Source organism: Neomonachus schauinslandi, chromosome X, assembly GCF_002201575.2.
Source record: "Neomonachus schauinslandi chromosome X, ASM220157v2, whole genome shotgun sequence".
In the NCBI taxonomy this organism is placed as follows: Eukaryota; Metazoa; Chordata; class Mammalia; order Carnivora; family Phocidae; genus Neomonachus; species Neomonachus schauinslandi.
Genome location: NC_058419.1, coordinates 11,940,677 through 11,955,963, shown reverse-complemented (window position 1 = coordinate 11,955,963; position 15,287 = coordinate 11,940,677).

The following is a 15,287-nucleotide window of genomic DNA, read 5'->3' as shown; positions in this document are numbered from 1 at the left end:
GGAGTGTTGGCCGAGGTAGTTATTGGCCTGTTTCACAGGTCGGCGAACAGGTACAGAAATTAAGGGACATGGATAGAAGTCCCTGGATGTAAACCTGCCAGATGTGAAATAGAACCTGAACCCACAACTTCAAAGGTTTCAAAAAGACATTTAGACCTGGGAGGATTCTGAAGTAAGAGATCCTCGGGAAATGCATGTCACACGCTAGTACCATCTCTCTCCTTGGCACCCCTATCCCTTTGTTCCTTTCTTCCCTTACCACCCTCCTACTCTGTCCCCCAAATTTCTGGCCAGTGCCTTTCATCCTGCTTCTCTGTGGCAACCACGACAGGCTCTTCCCTTGACTCTGACTACTCAGAGCCCAGGGAGCCATGACAGGCCCCTTCCAGGTTTGGATCCATACTCTTCCTCTTTTGAGGTGAAATTCAAAGACTTGCTTCTATCCTATGAGAAATGACTCTCTTGATAATTAAAATGCTGTGCTGCTGCCGTAAGTGAAACTACTTTTGCTGTCAGATTTTGCCCCCTTTCCCTAATGGCTATCAGCTTCCTCTCTACCTGTAGGATTAAGGTCTCTATTGAGAGGTGGCATAGGAATATAGCTCTTAGGTTGTTCCTTGACATGTTGCAATCAGTCTTTTGATTATTCTGATTGAGTGCTTTCTCTGCAGTAATGAACTAGAGCATTGGACCTAGTTTGGTGGTTCTCACTCTCGGGGCTATACCAGGCATTTACTGTGGACTGAATAAATATTATCGCAGAAAATAAACATACTGTAGTTTTTTTTAATGTATATAAGTACTGTCATGCTTAGTTAAATACAAATTGACTTCAAAAAAATATTATTGACTTGGGGCACCTGGGTGGCTCAGTCGGTTGGGTGTCTGCCTTCGGCTTGGGTCGTGATCCCGGAGTCCTGGGATCGAGCCCCGCGTCAGACTCCCTGCTCAGCAGGGAGCCTGCTTCTCCCTCTCACTCTGCCCCTGCCCCTGCTCCTGCTCTCTTGGTCGCTTGCTCTCTATCTCAAATAAATGAATAGAAATCTTTAAAAAAAATTATTATTGACTTTATAGTAGCAGTCTATCAGTTAAGAGTTTCTAAATGAATCGGTACCACTATTATGTGGAAGACAATGAAACATTTCACTGTTAAAATGACATCCTAATATTAAAAGAGAAACAGAGAGAGAGAGGAGAGAGAAAAGACAGAGAGAGAGAAAATCTAAAGCAAAAAGACGAAAAGAACTGAGCTGGAATTCAGAGGACTCAGTTTCTAATTGTGGTTTAGTTATAAATTCTGGATTCATTATTTTTTTTCTTCCAATTTTTTATTTACTTTCTAGTTAGTTAACATATAATGCAGTATTGGTTTCAGGAGTAGAATTTAGTGATTCATCCCTTACATAGAACACCCAGTGCTCATCATCACAAGTGCCCTCCTTAATACCCATCCCCCATCTAGCCCCTCCCCCACCCGCCTCTGTCCAGCAACCCTCAGTTTGTTCTCTGTCATTAAGTGTCACTTATGATATGCCTGCTCCTCTCTCCTTCTCTCTTTTTCCCCGCCCTCTGGATCCATCATATACTGAGTGATGTGGAACAAGTGAGTTCTTCTCCAGTCCTATGTTTTCCCAGTCTAATAAAAAAAAATCATTATTAATAGATATTTACTGAGATTCCATTATACTGCTAAAATGTATTCAGTACTTATAAATATGCCATTCATCAGCCTTTGAAATATTCATAGTGGCCCTGTTAGGTGCAGGTATTACTATCTCTTCTTTCATAAAAGGAAAAAGAGGTATATAGAGAAGGTATTTGTTCTTTCCTATTATTTTAGAATTTTTAGAACAAGATCTTTACTTCATTTACAGTTTGCCATGGCATGCAGTTAGGATTTCAGTTAATTTTACTTTTCCAATTAAAGTTGATTCTGTGATTACTGTTGACTGAATCCTTTTATCACTGATTTTAAAATCAACCTTTATCATATGCTTAAATTCCTAAATATCCAGGATCTGCTCCTGGACTCTATTCTGGTCCATTGATCTGTCTTCCAGTCCTGTGCCATTTCCCTGTTTCAATGACTAGCTTAAAATGTTTTGATATTTTGTAAGGCATGTGTAATTTATTTTTTCTTACTATTTCTAGAGGTTAAAAAAATACAGGCCATTCTCGCCCATTTTCTCTTCTGGATGAATAATTAGACTGAGATTTTCAAGTTTAATGGGGAAAAATGCATTGAATTAAGATTACTTTGTGGAGAACTGACTTTTCCAGACCATGGTAGATGTCTTCATTTATCCTTATCATCTTTCCTGTCCTTCAGCAAATTATTATCATTGCTTTCATGTATGTCTTAAGCATTTTGTGTTAGGTTTATTTCTGGAGATAATTATTATTGCTATTGTGAATAGGTAGAGCTAGCTTTTGAATGGTGGGTAAAATTTGGATTTGGGAAGCAAAATTAGCATAACTGACGGTTTACCGAAGCAAATAAACATGTAGTGTCTGGGAAATGTTAAGGGTTAATTATTGGGTGGTAGAACCTATATGGGTGGGTCCCTATTATCTCCAGGATAAATTTTACTGATAATACTTATGTTACCTCCTTGATAGGGCATTTACGAAGGTTCTTGAAATGTGTGATATATATGGAAATTAGTCTAGACTAATGCAAAATTACCAGAATAGTTACTTGAGGACTGTTTAAGTGTTGGATGAGCGCATTCTGACACCTTGTGGTCATTTAGGGGTATGTGTGATGTTGTAATTCCATTGGTTGAACTGAAGGCATATGGATTGTCCACAGAATCATATTTAGAGCTAAAAGAGAGGTTTAGAGATAATCTAATCCAATTTTCTTGTTTTACAAATGAGGGAAGTGAGGCCCAGAGAGCAAATAGACTCTTCCCAAGCTCACACATCTGCTTACTAACAGAGTTGGGATCAATTTTTCTGACCTCTTGCCTATTATTCCTTTTACTATATCATGTTCCATTTGCCGATTTCCTACAATTACAGAAAAAAGGGAAGGAACTAAAATAAAATTATTATAATTTTAAATCCCAGAGATATATCTCTATATAATTTTGATGTCATCTCTGAGTGATTTAAATAATTTATGTGTATATGTGTTGGGGTGGCGGTGGTGGTGTTTTCTGAGGTTGAGAGGGAAGAGTAGGACTGGTTTCTGGGTGTTCTTAAAGCTGAGCTGATTGTAAGCCCTGAAAGACTCAGTCATTCTGACACAGTGCAGTGGGTCTATAAACACTTGGAGCATCAGGGACCTAGGATATTTTTCAGGTTATTCACTGGGTTTCCTTAAGGAGGCCTCCATCTCGGGGCGCCTGGGTGGCTCAGTCGTTAAGCGTCTGCCTTCGGCTCAGGTCATGATCCCAGGGTCCTGGGATCGAGCCCCGCATCGGGCTCCCTGCTCAGTGGAGAGCCTGCTTCTCCCTCTCCCACTCCCCCTGCTTGTGTTCTCTCTCTCGCTGTGTCTCTCTCTGTCAGATAAATAAATAAAATCTTTAAAAAAAAAAAGGAGGCCTCCATCTTCCAGGAATGGGTCTGCGTTAGTACACCTGCTCTTCTCAGCCATTGGAAGTGTAGTCTCGGCCTAAATGTAGCATTGGCTTCAGAGCATAGCAGCTGGGGCCATTTGTCAGTTTCACTCTCTGGTGATGTGAATGGTGCATTTTCATGACTGCTGGAGTCCTCCTGTTGCTTCGCCCAAATCTACTTCTCCACACAGGTTCAGGGAGAACCTGCTCTATGGTTCTTACGTACTTTTTTCTGAGAACTCAAAAGAGGGAGGTTAGTGGGATGACCTCCAGCCCTACCCACTGCAGCTGATCTGGGGGCCGTAACTGTCACCCATCTTCACCCTCCTCCACTATCCATTCAAAATTCACCTCTTCCTTAGTTATTTCCTCAGCAGATCTTGGTGGCTTACCTGGTGGTGTGAACCAAACCTTCACTCATGAGGGCTCTGAGACCTTGGAAATCACACCCGTCTCAACCTGCACTTGTCCATTCACAGTTATAGTGGGGCAAGGGTACCCAAGGGGATCACGTGAGTTCCACACATAATTCCTCCTGGCCCCCTTGTGTAAAAGCAGTCCTACCTCCTTCTGCCGATAAGGGTCAGTTATGTCTGCCAGTATCGTGACTCTTCTTGTCTGGTTCTTTGGCCAATCCAAAGTGCCCTGGCATCAGCTCTGTCTTGTAGTTCAACAGGACCTTTGCTGTGTTCCCTGGAGTGTGTCCCCTTTGGAAAACAGGACCTCCAACCCTGCAGAGTTCAGAGTTTAGGAAATAGAAAGTACTAAGTTCCCCATTCAGTCACTGGGAGTCATATTAAGTGGGGCCAGACCTGCTTTTACTCCTTAGTTCATGATCCATTTATTCTTCCTAGTGAGGACACAGCACTATATTGAGGTCTTTAATTAATACATACACTGCATTTCTCGGGGTGGCACACCATCCTTTCAGAGCATTGTCTCTAAGCTAGTGTTTCAGCTATGTCTTTAGAAAGCCATTCCAGCGCTCTCTGTGGCTGGCTGCTTTTGAAAAGTATGGTATATTATATAACCGGTAGGTCCCATGGTTATGGGGTCCACTCCCACACTTCCTTCCTTGTGAATTGGGTCTTCTGGTCCATGCCTGTGCATTCTGTAAGCCCCAGGATAGTGGTGCTGGCTGAGGCTCTGCTAGCAGGAATGGAAAACTCATTGCCAGAATAAGTATCTATCCGTGTGAATGTGTATTGTCAACCCTTCCAGGACGGGAGGGTCAGATTATCGTCAATTTAAAACCAAGTGGCTAGTTGCTCTCTTTGAGGAATAGTACCATCCCAGGAGCACAGAGTTGGTCTCTGTTGCTGACAGTCTGGACATTGAGAGGTAGTGAAAGCTAGTTTGGCCTTGGTAAGTGGGAGTTCATGCTGCTGGGCCCATACGCAGGCTCTGTCTTTGCACTGTGGTTATTCCGTTCCTGTGCCCATCCTGACAATTCTGGGCTGGCCAGTGACAATGGATAGCTAATGTCAACTGATAAAGTTATTTTTCTACTTAATAAGTATAGTTTCCTAGTAAATTTTTTAATTGGGAAGTATAAGTCCTCCAATTTTGTTCTTTTTCAAGACTGCTTTGCCCATTATGGGTCTGTTACATTTTCATATAAGTTTTGGGGTCAGCTTGTCAGTTTCTGTATTTAAAAAAAAGCCTATTGACATTTTGATAGAGATTGCATTGAATCTATTGGTCAATTTGGGGAGAATTTCCACTTAATGATACTGTGTCTTCCAATCCATGAAGATTGAATGTTATTTCATTTATTTAGATCTTCTGTAATTTCTCTCAGCATTGTTTTGTAGTTTTTAAAAAAGTTTTTATATATTTATTTGAGAGAGAGAATGAGCGAGAGAGCACAGCAGGGGGAGCAGCACAGGGAGAGGGAGAAGCAGACTCCCCACTGAGCAGGGAGCCCGACGTGGGGCTCGATCCCAGAACCCTGGGATCATGACCCGAGCCAAAGGCAGATGCTTAACCAACTTGAGCCACCCAGGAGCCTCTCTTTTTTTTTGTAGTTTTTAATGTACAAGTCTTACACTTGTACAAGTGTTTTTATCATGAGGTTTTTTTCTTTTTATTTCATGGAAGGGTTTTGGATTTTGTTAAATGTTTTTCCTATGTCTGTTGACATGATGTGATTTTTTTCTTTATTCAACTAATATGGTGTATTACATTGACTGATTTTTCCTATTTTGAACCAACGTTCATATCTGGGATAAATCCCATGGCCATGGCAGATAGTCCTTTTTGTGTGCTTCTAGATTCAGTTTGCAAGTATTTTGTTAAGGATTTTTGCATCTATATTTATAAAGGATATTGGTCTGTAGTATTCTTTTCTTATGATGTCTTTGGTTTTGGTATCAGAGTAATATTGGTCTTACAGAATGATTTAGGAAGCGTTTCCTCCTCTTCTAGTTTTTGGAAGAGTTTGTGCAGAATTGCTGTTAATTCTTTCCAAATGTTTGGTGAAATTCACTAGTGAAGCCACATGGAACTGGACTTTTCTTTGTGGGAAGTTTTGGAATTACTAATTCAGTCTCTTTTCTGGTTATGGGTTGACTCAAACTTCCTATTCTTTAGTCAATTTCAGTATTTTGTATCTTCCTAGGAATTTTCCCATTTTATCCAAATTTTCTAATCTATTTGCATACAGTTTCTCATAGCATTTTCTCATAATCTTTTAATTTCTCTAAGGTCAGAGGCGATGTCCTCTCTTTCATTCCTGATTTTGGTAATCCACGTCTTCTTTTTTCCCTGTTTAGTCTTACTAACAGTTGTCAGTTGTTGTTCATCATTTCAAAGAACCTGTTTTGATTACATTGATTTTCTCTTATCATTTTTCTGTTTCCTATTTCATTGATCTCTACTTTCCTCCTTATTATTTCCTTCTTTTTGCATCCTTTGAGTTTAGTTTTCTCTTCTTTTTTTTAATTGAACTATAATTAACATACAGTGTTATATTAGTTTCAGGTGTACAAGATAATGATTCATCAATTCTATACCTTACTCAGTGCTCAACATGATAAGTGTACTCTTGATCCCCTTCATCTATTTCATCCATGCCCCCCACCACTTCCCTTCTGGCAACCACCAGTTCTCTGTATTTAAGAGTGTTTTCTTGTCTCTTTTTTTCTTTATTTGTTTTGTTTCTTAAATCCCATGTATAAGTGAAATCATATGGTATTTGCTTTTCTCTGAATGACTTATTTCACTTAGCATTATACCCTCTAGGTCTATTAATGTTGTTGCAAATGGCAAGATCTCATTCTTTTTTATGGCTGAGTAATTTTCCATTGTACATATATACACCACATCTTTATCCATTCATCTATGGATAGACACTTAGGTTGCTTCCATATGTTGGTTATTGTAAATAATGCTGCAATAAACATAGGGGTGCATATATTTTTGAATTATTTTTTTTGTTTTCTTTGGGTAAATACCCAGCAGTGGAATTACTAGATCATAGGGTAATTCTATTTTTAATTTTTTGAGGAACCTCCACCCTGTATTCTACAGTGGCTGCACCAGTTTGCATTACCACTAACAGTGCAAGAGGGTTCCCATTTCTCCACATTCTTGCCAACACTTGTTGTTTTTTGTGTTTTTGATTTTGTCCATTCTGACAGGTGTGAGGTGTTATTTCATTGTAGTTTTTTTTGCATTTCCCCGTGATGAGTGATGTTGAGCATCTTTTCATCTGTCTCTTGGCCATTTGTATGTTTTCTTTGGAGAAATGTCTAGTCAGGTTCTCTGCCTTACTCTTCTCTTTTAATTTGTCAAGGTGGAAACTTACTTTAATGTTTGAGATTTCTCCTTTTCTAATATGATGTTTAAAGCCATAAGTTTTTCTCTAAGCACTTTTTTGGCCAGATTCCACACATTTTGATATATTGTGTTTTTGTTCTTGCTCAATTAAAAATATATCCATATTCCCAGGCGCCTGGGTGGCTCAGTCGTTAAGCGTCTGCCTTTGGCTCAGGTCATGATCCCAGGGTCCTGGGATCGAGTCCCACATCGGGCTCCCTGCTCAGTGGACAGCCTGCTTCTCCCTCTCCCACTCCCCCTGCTTGTGTTCCTGCTCTCGCTATCTCTCTCTGTCAAATAAATAAATAAAATCTTTAAAAATATATATATATATCCATATTCCCTTATGATTTATGATTTGACATGTGACCTGTGGGTTATTTTTAAGTGTATTATTTAATTTCCAAATATTTGTTGATTTCCCAAATTTTCTTCTGTTGTTGGTTTCTAATTTAATTCCATTTTAGTTGAAGAACATACTTTGTGTAATTTCAGTCTTTTATTTATTTATTTTTAAAGATTTTGTTTACTTATTTGAGAGAGAAAGAGAACAAGCGGTGAGGAGGACCAGAGGGAGGGAGAGCGAGAGAGAGAGAGAAAGCAGACTCCCTACTGAACAGGGAGCCCAGTGTGGGGCTCAATCCCAGGACCTGGAGATCATGACCTGAGCCGAAGGCAGACACTTAACCGACTGAGCCACCCAGGCACCCCAATTTCATCTTTTAAAATGTATTGAAATTTGCTTCATAGTCTAGTATTTGATATGTCCTGGAGAATGTACTGTGTGCACTTGAAAATTCGGTTTTCATTTCATCTCAACAAACTGCTCTTGTTAGGTGGGGTGTTATAGATACCAGGTCTAGTTTATTGATAGTGTTATTCTCATCTTCTATATGCTTGTTAATTTTCTATCAATTATTGAGAGGAAAGGAGGGTACTGAAGTCTCTATTACTATTGAACTGTCTATTTTTCCCTTCAATTCTGTCGTGTATATTGGGTTGTTAGGTATGTATATTTATTTTAATTGTTATAACGTCCTGCTGAATTGACATTTTACTATTATAAAATGTTCCTCCTTATCTCTAGCAATTTTTGTCTTAAAGTTGTTTTTGTATTATGGTAGAATAGCCACTCCGGTTCTCTTTTGCTTACTGTATGTATGGTATATCTTTTTTTATACTTCTACTTTCAATCTGTTTGTGTCTGAATTTAAAGTGCTTGTCTTGGGGGCACCTGGCTGGCTCAGTCAGTCTTGATTTCGGCTCAGGTCATGATCTCAGGGTCATGAGATCAAGCCCTGCATTGGGCTGTGTGCTTGGCATGGAGTCTGCTTGGGATTCTCTCTCTCCCTGTGCCCCCACCCCCTTCGCTCTCTCAAATAAATAAATAAAATCTTTTAAAAAAGTAAAGTGAATGTCTTGTAGATAGAATACAATTGGGCTGTATTTTTAAAATTCAGTCTGAGAATATGCCTTTTGATTTATGTTTAATCCTTCTGCACTTAATGTAATTATTAATAGGATTGGATTTACCACTGCCATTTTGCTACTGTTTTCCCTATGTCACATATCTTTTTTGTTCTTCTGTCTCCTTTACTATTTTGTTTTGTGTTAAATACTCTCTAGTGTACCATTTTAATTTGTTTATTGATTTTTTACTGTATAGTTTGAATTATTTTCTTAATGGTTTCTCTGGGGATTACAGTATGCATCTTAATGTATCACAACCTACTTTAATTAGTGCTAACTTAATTCTAGTAAAATATAAAAATTTTCCTTAATGTTGTTCCATTCCCTCACTACTCCTTTGTGGTATTTTTTTCGTATATATTATTACATCTTTATATGTTATAAACCCAACCATGTAATTTTATAGTTATAATTTGGCTGTTAATCTTAAAGTGTTTCCCTATGTGTGATGAGTCTTTTTCTTTTTTTACTGCTTTTAACACTTTGATTATAGGGGGCACCTGGGTGGCTCAGTCAGTTAAGTGTCTGCCTTTGGCTCAGGTCATGATCCTAGAGTCCCGGGATCGAGCCCCGTGTTGGGCTCCCTGCTAGGTGGGGAGCCTGCTTCTCCCTCTGCCTCTCCCTATCCCCTGCTTGTGCTCGCTCTCTCTCTCGATCATTCTCTCTCAAAAAGCAAAAACAAAAAAACCCCACTTTGATTATGAAGCATTAGTTGTAAATCTCTGTGTTTATCCACTTGGAGTTTATTGAGCTTTGTGGATATGTATCTTCTGAGGGCAAGCAGCCTCATACGTGTATAAAGCCTTCCAGGATACCAGAGATATCTGGTAGCTTATCAAGGCTCACTATGACTATTTTGTTTCTCTTTAAATTTCTGGCTGGCATGTTGCCTGTCCCATGTAGGATGGCAGCCTCAAGCAGCTGTGATAATGGCCTTCCCAGTTGTTTACCACTAAGGTCTGTTATTTTTGTCAGCGCCCCCAGGCTGTGGGCTTATTCTCAAGTTAGTGCCCTCTGGCCACAGGGCAGTAATTCTACAAGAGCTGGTTGGGGATAGGAGCTCAACATCCAGGCCCCAAAAGTTCAGTGCGTTCTCTTATATAAATGCTTTTCAATCTGTTGTGTGCCTTTGGTCAGTTTACAGAGTTTTGAAATGACTGTTTTTGACAACTTTGTCCAGTTTTATCATTTCCTTTGGGGAGAGGATTTGCTGAGCTCTTTACTGTACCATTCCCACAGTCCTGCTCCCTCCCACATCCCCTTTATTCCTTTTTCTACCAGCTCAAATGTTTCCTTCTTGTCAAATATTGGCCATAGCTTTCTCCAGGCTACTAAAATACCCCCAGTAACATATGTGCACCCACAGGATCCTCACTAGGGTGTTAAATCTTGTGTCTTAAGAAAGTACTCCCAAGTCACTGAATTTCCAATGATTAAGTCTTATATTCCAGCCCCCTGGAACAAATAGCCTCAGAATCCCATCTCAGGAATACTCCTCTATGCATCTCATGGATCGTACAGATACATAGAGGCTAAGTTTTGCATCATTTCAGCATATAGTCACATTCCTCACTTGTCAGGCTTGGCACATCATCATCTGGGTTACACTGGAGTTTAACCCCAGCTATTGGTCTCAGGACGTAGTCAGGAGAGGAGGTGAAGGCAGATCCTTAGCATAGCATCTGTAATCTTGCAAGGAAGAAGCCTCTGCAGCATTTTCTAGCACAGCAGAAGCACCTGCACGTACTAGGGACGGTTAGGCCACCTCTGCAATCCCATATGTTCAAGGCAGGGGGCTGCAGAGCTGACATCTCCAGGGACTTCCATTCAGAGAGATGCTCTATTTTCGTAGTTCAGTGTCCCAGCTTTTCCCCCCACCAGGTCCCTAACATTTACATAACTTATCTTGGCCAAGCATCTCTGACCCTGCATCTTTAACAGTTTTTAGTTGTGTTTGCTCTTCACTGCAGGAGCTAACAGCCTCTTTGTGAGCTACTGCTTAGGCTTTGTTCTCACACTTAGCCATTAACTGCTTGTTAGAGGCCCACAGACTCTCATTATCCCTCTAAAGGGCATCAGTAGAACTTATCAGTAACTGGCCAACTCTTCTTTTTTTTTTTCTTTAAGATTTATTTATTTGAGAGAGAGCACGCATGCAGCCGAGGGAGCCCAGAGGGAGAGAAAGGGAGAGAGAGAAGCTCTAGCAGACTCCCTGCTGAGGGATTGAGGGGCTCAATCCCAGGGCCCTGAGACCATGACCTGAGCTGAAATCAAGAAATGGCTGCTTAATCAACTGAGCCACCCAGGCGCCCCTTGAATGCCCTTCTATGTATGCCTTGAATTATCAGCGGTAACCTGTGCATGACTTCACTACTTAAATGTTTTCACTTTAGATTTTCTTAAACAGGTAACTGGAAATCTTAGAACTTTTACACAATCAGGTTTATATGATCATACTGCATTCCTATTGCTATTAATAATGTAGAATACTTTTATTATGACATGCCTGTAAAATAGGGGTCTTTCACTGATCTTTTGTTGCATTCACATGTTTTCCCTAACATTCTCTGATGTTGTTTGCACAAGGATGCACTTTGGTGGGCTTGGGTCACATTTCTTCATCAGATCAAAGCATTTGGCATGGGTGGAAGAGGGGCCCATCATGTGTGTGTTCCTATGTGCAGGAATAACACAACTTCCATATGTCTGTTTATGGGAAATATTTTGTCTAAGGAAACAGTTTGTTCACAGCATCCTGTTTTAGATGTTTAGAATTTCCCTGCAAAATGAAGCAACCCAATAAGCTGTTTGTCCCTCAGTATAACTTGATGAAAACAGTTCTTTTTCTGTAGCTGTGAATATCTTAATATTAATCTTTATTACCTTTAACTGCAATAAATCCCATTTAACATTGTCATTGAAAAATCAGCTTATCATTGCTAGCTTAGCTTTCATGTAAACTTGAATCTGATAACTTAAATTGGTAGCTTTACTACTTGAAAGAACTTTTCTAGCAACTTCTCAGTTTCTGCACTTTACATCTTTGTCTTCCTCGATATCTTCTTCCACCGCTGATAATAGTGTTTTAACATTTCGATAGAGCCAGTTAGGTGGAAGTCTTTCCTCAAACTGTTCGTGACAACTAGATACATAAATATATATAAATTTAGGAATAAATTTTAACTGGGAATTATCATCTTAATCATGTGGCCATTTTACCAGAAGGATGTACAACCATCTGTATGAATCTCTAAGTCTCTTGTGGCTGTGGGTTAGTGGGGAAGGAGGGTAGGAATGGACCTTTAAACCATTATAGTCAGTTCTCAAATTTATGTGCTAAGTAAGAGGGGAGTGGCTCTGATAATCCCAAAGTGTGGATCATCTAACAGCTGTTTCTCATTATTCACTGTTTAAGTGGATAATGGAAATTTTTATTTTTTCCTCACATACTTATGTTCTTAATTCTGTTTGGCTATGTAATAAAAAATATAAATTTTTGACTTAACTTATTTGAGTTCCAAGAGCTAGGAGTGGGAGGAGGGCAGGCATTCCAGAAGCATGCTGGTTGGTGGGAAGAATTTAGCCTGTATTAAACTTTGTTAAAAATACTCAAGAAATTGGGCACCTGGGTGGCTCAGTTGGTTAAGCGACTGCCTTCGGCTCAGGTCATGATCCTGGAGTCCCTGGATCAAGTCCCGCATCGGGATCCCTGCTCGGCAGGGAGTCTGCTTCTCCCTCTAACCCTCCCCCCTCTCATGTGCTCGTTCTCTCTCATTCTCTCTGTCTCAAATAAATAAATAAAAAAAAAATCTTTAAAAAAAAATACTCAAGAAATTGGGGGCACCTGGGTGGCTCAGTCGTTAAGCGTCTGCCTTCGGCTCAGGTCATGGTCCCAGGGTCCTGGGATCAAGCCCCGCATCAGGCTCCCTGCTCAGTGGGAAGCCTGCTTCTCCCTCCCCCACTCTCCCTGCTTGTGTTCCCTCTCTCGCTGTCTCTCTCTGTCAAATAAATAGAATCTTTAAAAAAAAAAATACTCAAGAAATTGGGTAAGCCAAATAGGGAAACTATAAGAGATTACTTTAGCTCACCTCCTTATTTGAGCACTGAATGATCAGGGGAATGTTCTTTCAATTTATTTTTTATTTTTATTTTTATTTTTTTATTTTTTTATTTTTTTTTTTTAAAGATTTTATTTATTTATTTGACAGAGAAAGACACAGCGAGAGAGGGAACACAAGCAGGGGGAGTGGGAGAGGGAGAAGCAGACTCCCTGCCGAGCAGGGAGCCCGATGCGGGACTCGATCCAGGGACTCCAGGATCATGACCTGAGCCGAAGGCAGTCGCTTAACCAACTGAGCCACCCAGGCGCCCTTATTTTTATTTTTTAAAGATTTATTTATTTATTTGACAGAGAGCGAGCACAAGTAGGGGGAGTGGCAGGCTGAGGGAGGGGGAGAAGCAGGCTCCCCACCGAGTGGGAAGCCCTATGTGGGGCTCGATCCCAGGACCCTGGAATCATGACGAGAGCCCAAGGCAGACGTTTAATGTCTGAGCCACCCAGGCGCCCCCTTTCAATTTAAATGTTAGGGAATTACTTTTGAAAATTTTATATTTATTTTGATATTTGTGCACACTAATGAAATGTACATTTGAATAAATTGAATCAACGTAGATTGAGATAATCCAGATAGCTAGATAATCAAACTAGATAACTCAGAAACAAACATTCCAGTTACTTTTTGTCAACAGCAGGGTTTCTTTGAGTTTGTTTTCCATTTTATTTTGTCTGTATTTGCTTACTTCAAAGTAGTCCTAAAATGGCTACATGAAAAAATAGCTACACTTACATGGCAATATGCTCTGTTTTTTTCTACTTAATTTTAGTTGGACAGATACGATATACATTTTTAATTAATTAATTAATTTTAAGATTTTATTTATTTATTTGACAGAGAGAGAGAGCACGCAGGGGCAGGGGGGACAGGCAGAGGGAGAGGGAGAAGCAGACTCCCTGCTGAGCAGGGAGCCTGAGATCATGACCTAGCCGAAGGCAAATGCTTAACTGACTGAGCCACCCAGGTGCTCCTGTGATGTGATTATATTTGAATGCTGGAGTAGGAATCAGAATATGTGGGTTGTATTCAGAGTTCTACCTCTTCCTCCTGGTAATATGAGGAGACATCATGACTCACTTTTGTCTAATGCTAATTTCAGTTTGATAATACTACTTGAAAGAGCTTGAACTTGGCCACAAGCTTGATATATGCAAACAGTGTGATCTATATTCCAAAAAAACCCTCCTAATATTATCACAGGCTGAGCTAATAAGTATCTAGAGAAAGAGAAGGTGGTCATCCTTTTCTGGTCTGCACTGTTAAGACTTCAGCTGGAATAGTACGTTCATTTCGTGACACCACATTTTGGGTGGGTCATTGGGAAGATGTTCAGTTTCTGGACCCATGGCTTTCAAAAATTTTGACCATGATCCATGATAGGAAATACATTTTATATCACAACTCGTGGTGTGTGTGTGTGTGTGTGTGTGGTATAATAGAAAAATATCATAAAATATCTGTACATGTTATAGTTTTTTTTTAAAGTTTGATTTAAGTAATCTCTACACCCCACATGGGGCTTGAACTCATGACCCCAAGATCAAGAGTCGCATGGTTGTGCTTCACTGACTGAGCCAGCCAGGTGCCCCAGTGATAACAATTTAATACATGTGATATTTTCCATTCTACTAAGTAATGTTACGTTATGATTCATTTTTAAACAATTGATATTATGAAACAACTCAGGAGCACATCCCCACATTTTGGAAAACACTAATCTGAAACATTTATTTGACTGTAATAATTTAGTGATTATCATCATCATCATTAGTTGACACTAAGCAGCACCTTAGTTAATATGCAATTGCTTATCGAATAGTGTATACTGTTCAGTATACATTTATATATTGCAAAAAATAGTCAATCCAACTATCAGAGGAAAGTAGGTGGCTAGCTACATACACAATTAAAATGACTTCAGTGAGAGCTAGTCTATGTGGTTCCACTGCTTAAAAGGAAGAAAGTGTTGGAGTGCCTGGGTGGCTCAGTTGGTTAAGCATCTGCGTTCAACAGGGGCCATGATCCCAGGGTCCTGGGATCCAGCCTGCATTGGGCTCCCTGCCCAGCAGGGAGTCTGCTTCTCCCTCTCCCTCTGCCCTTCCCTCTGCTTGTGCTCTCTCTCAAATGAATAGATCTTAAAAAAAGAAGAACGTCTCAGAATTTTGTCTTAACTTTGTATATCAGTGATGTATTTGTCAATCATATTGTTATTCCCACAGGGGAAGAGAAGAAAAAATCAGATACACCTAAAAAAATCAGAAATACCATTTTGATTGATTGATGGATGTTATTTACTTGAGAGAGGGAGAGCATTTTAAAT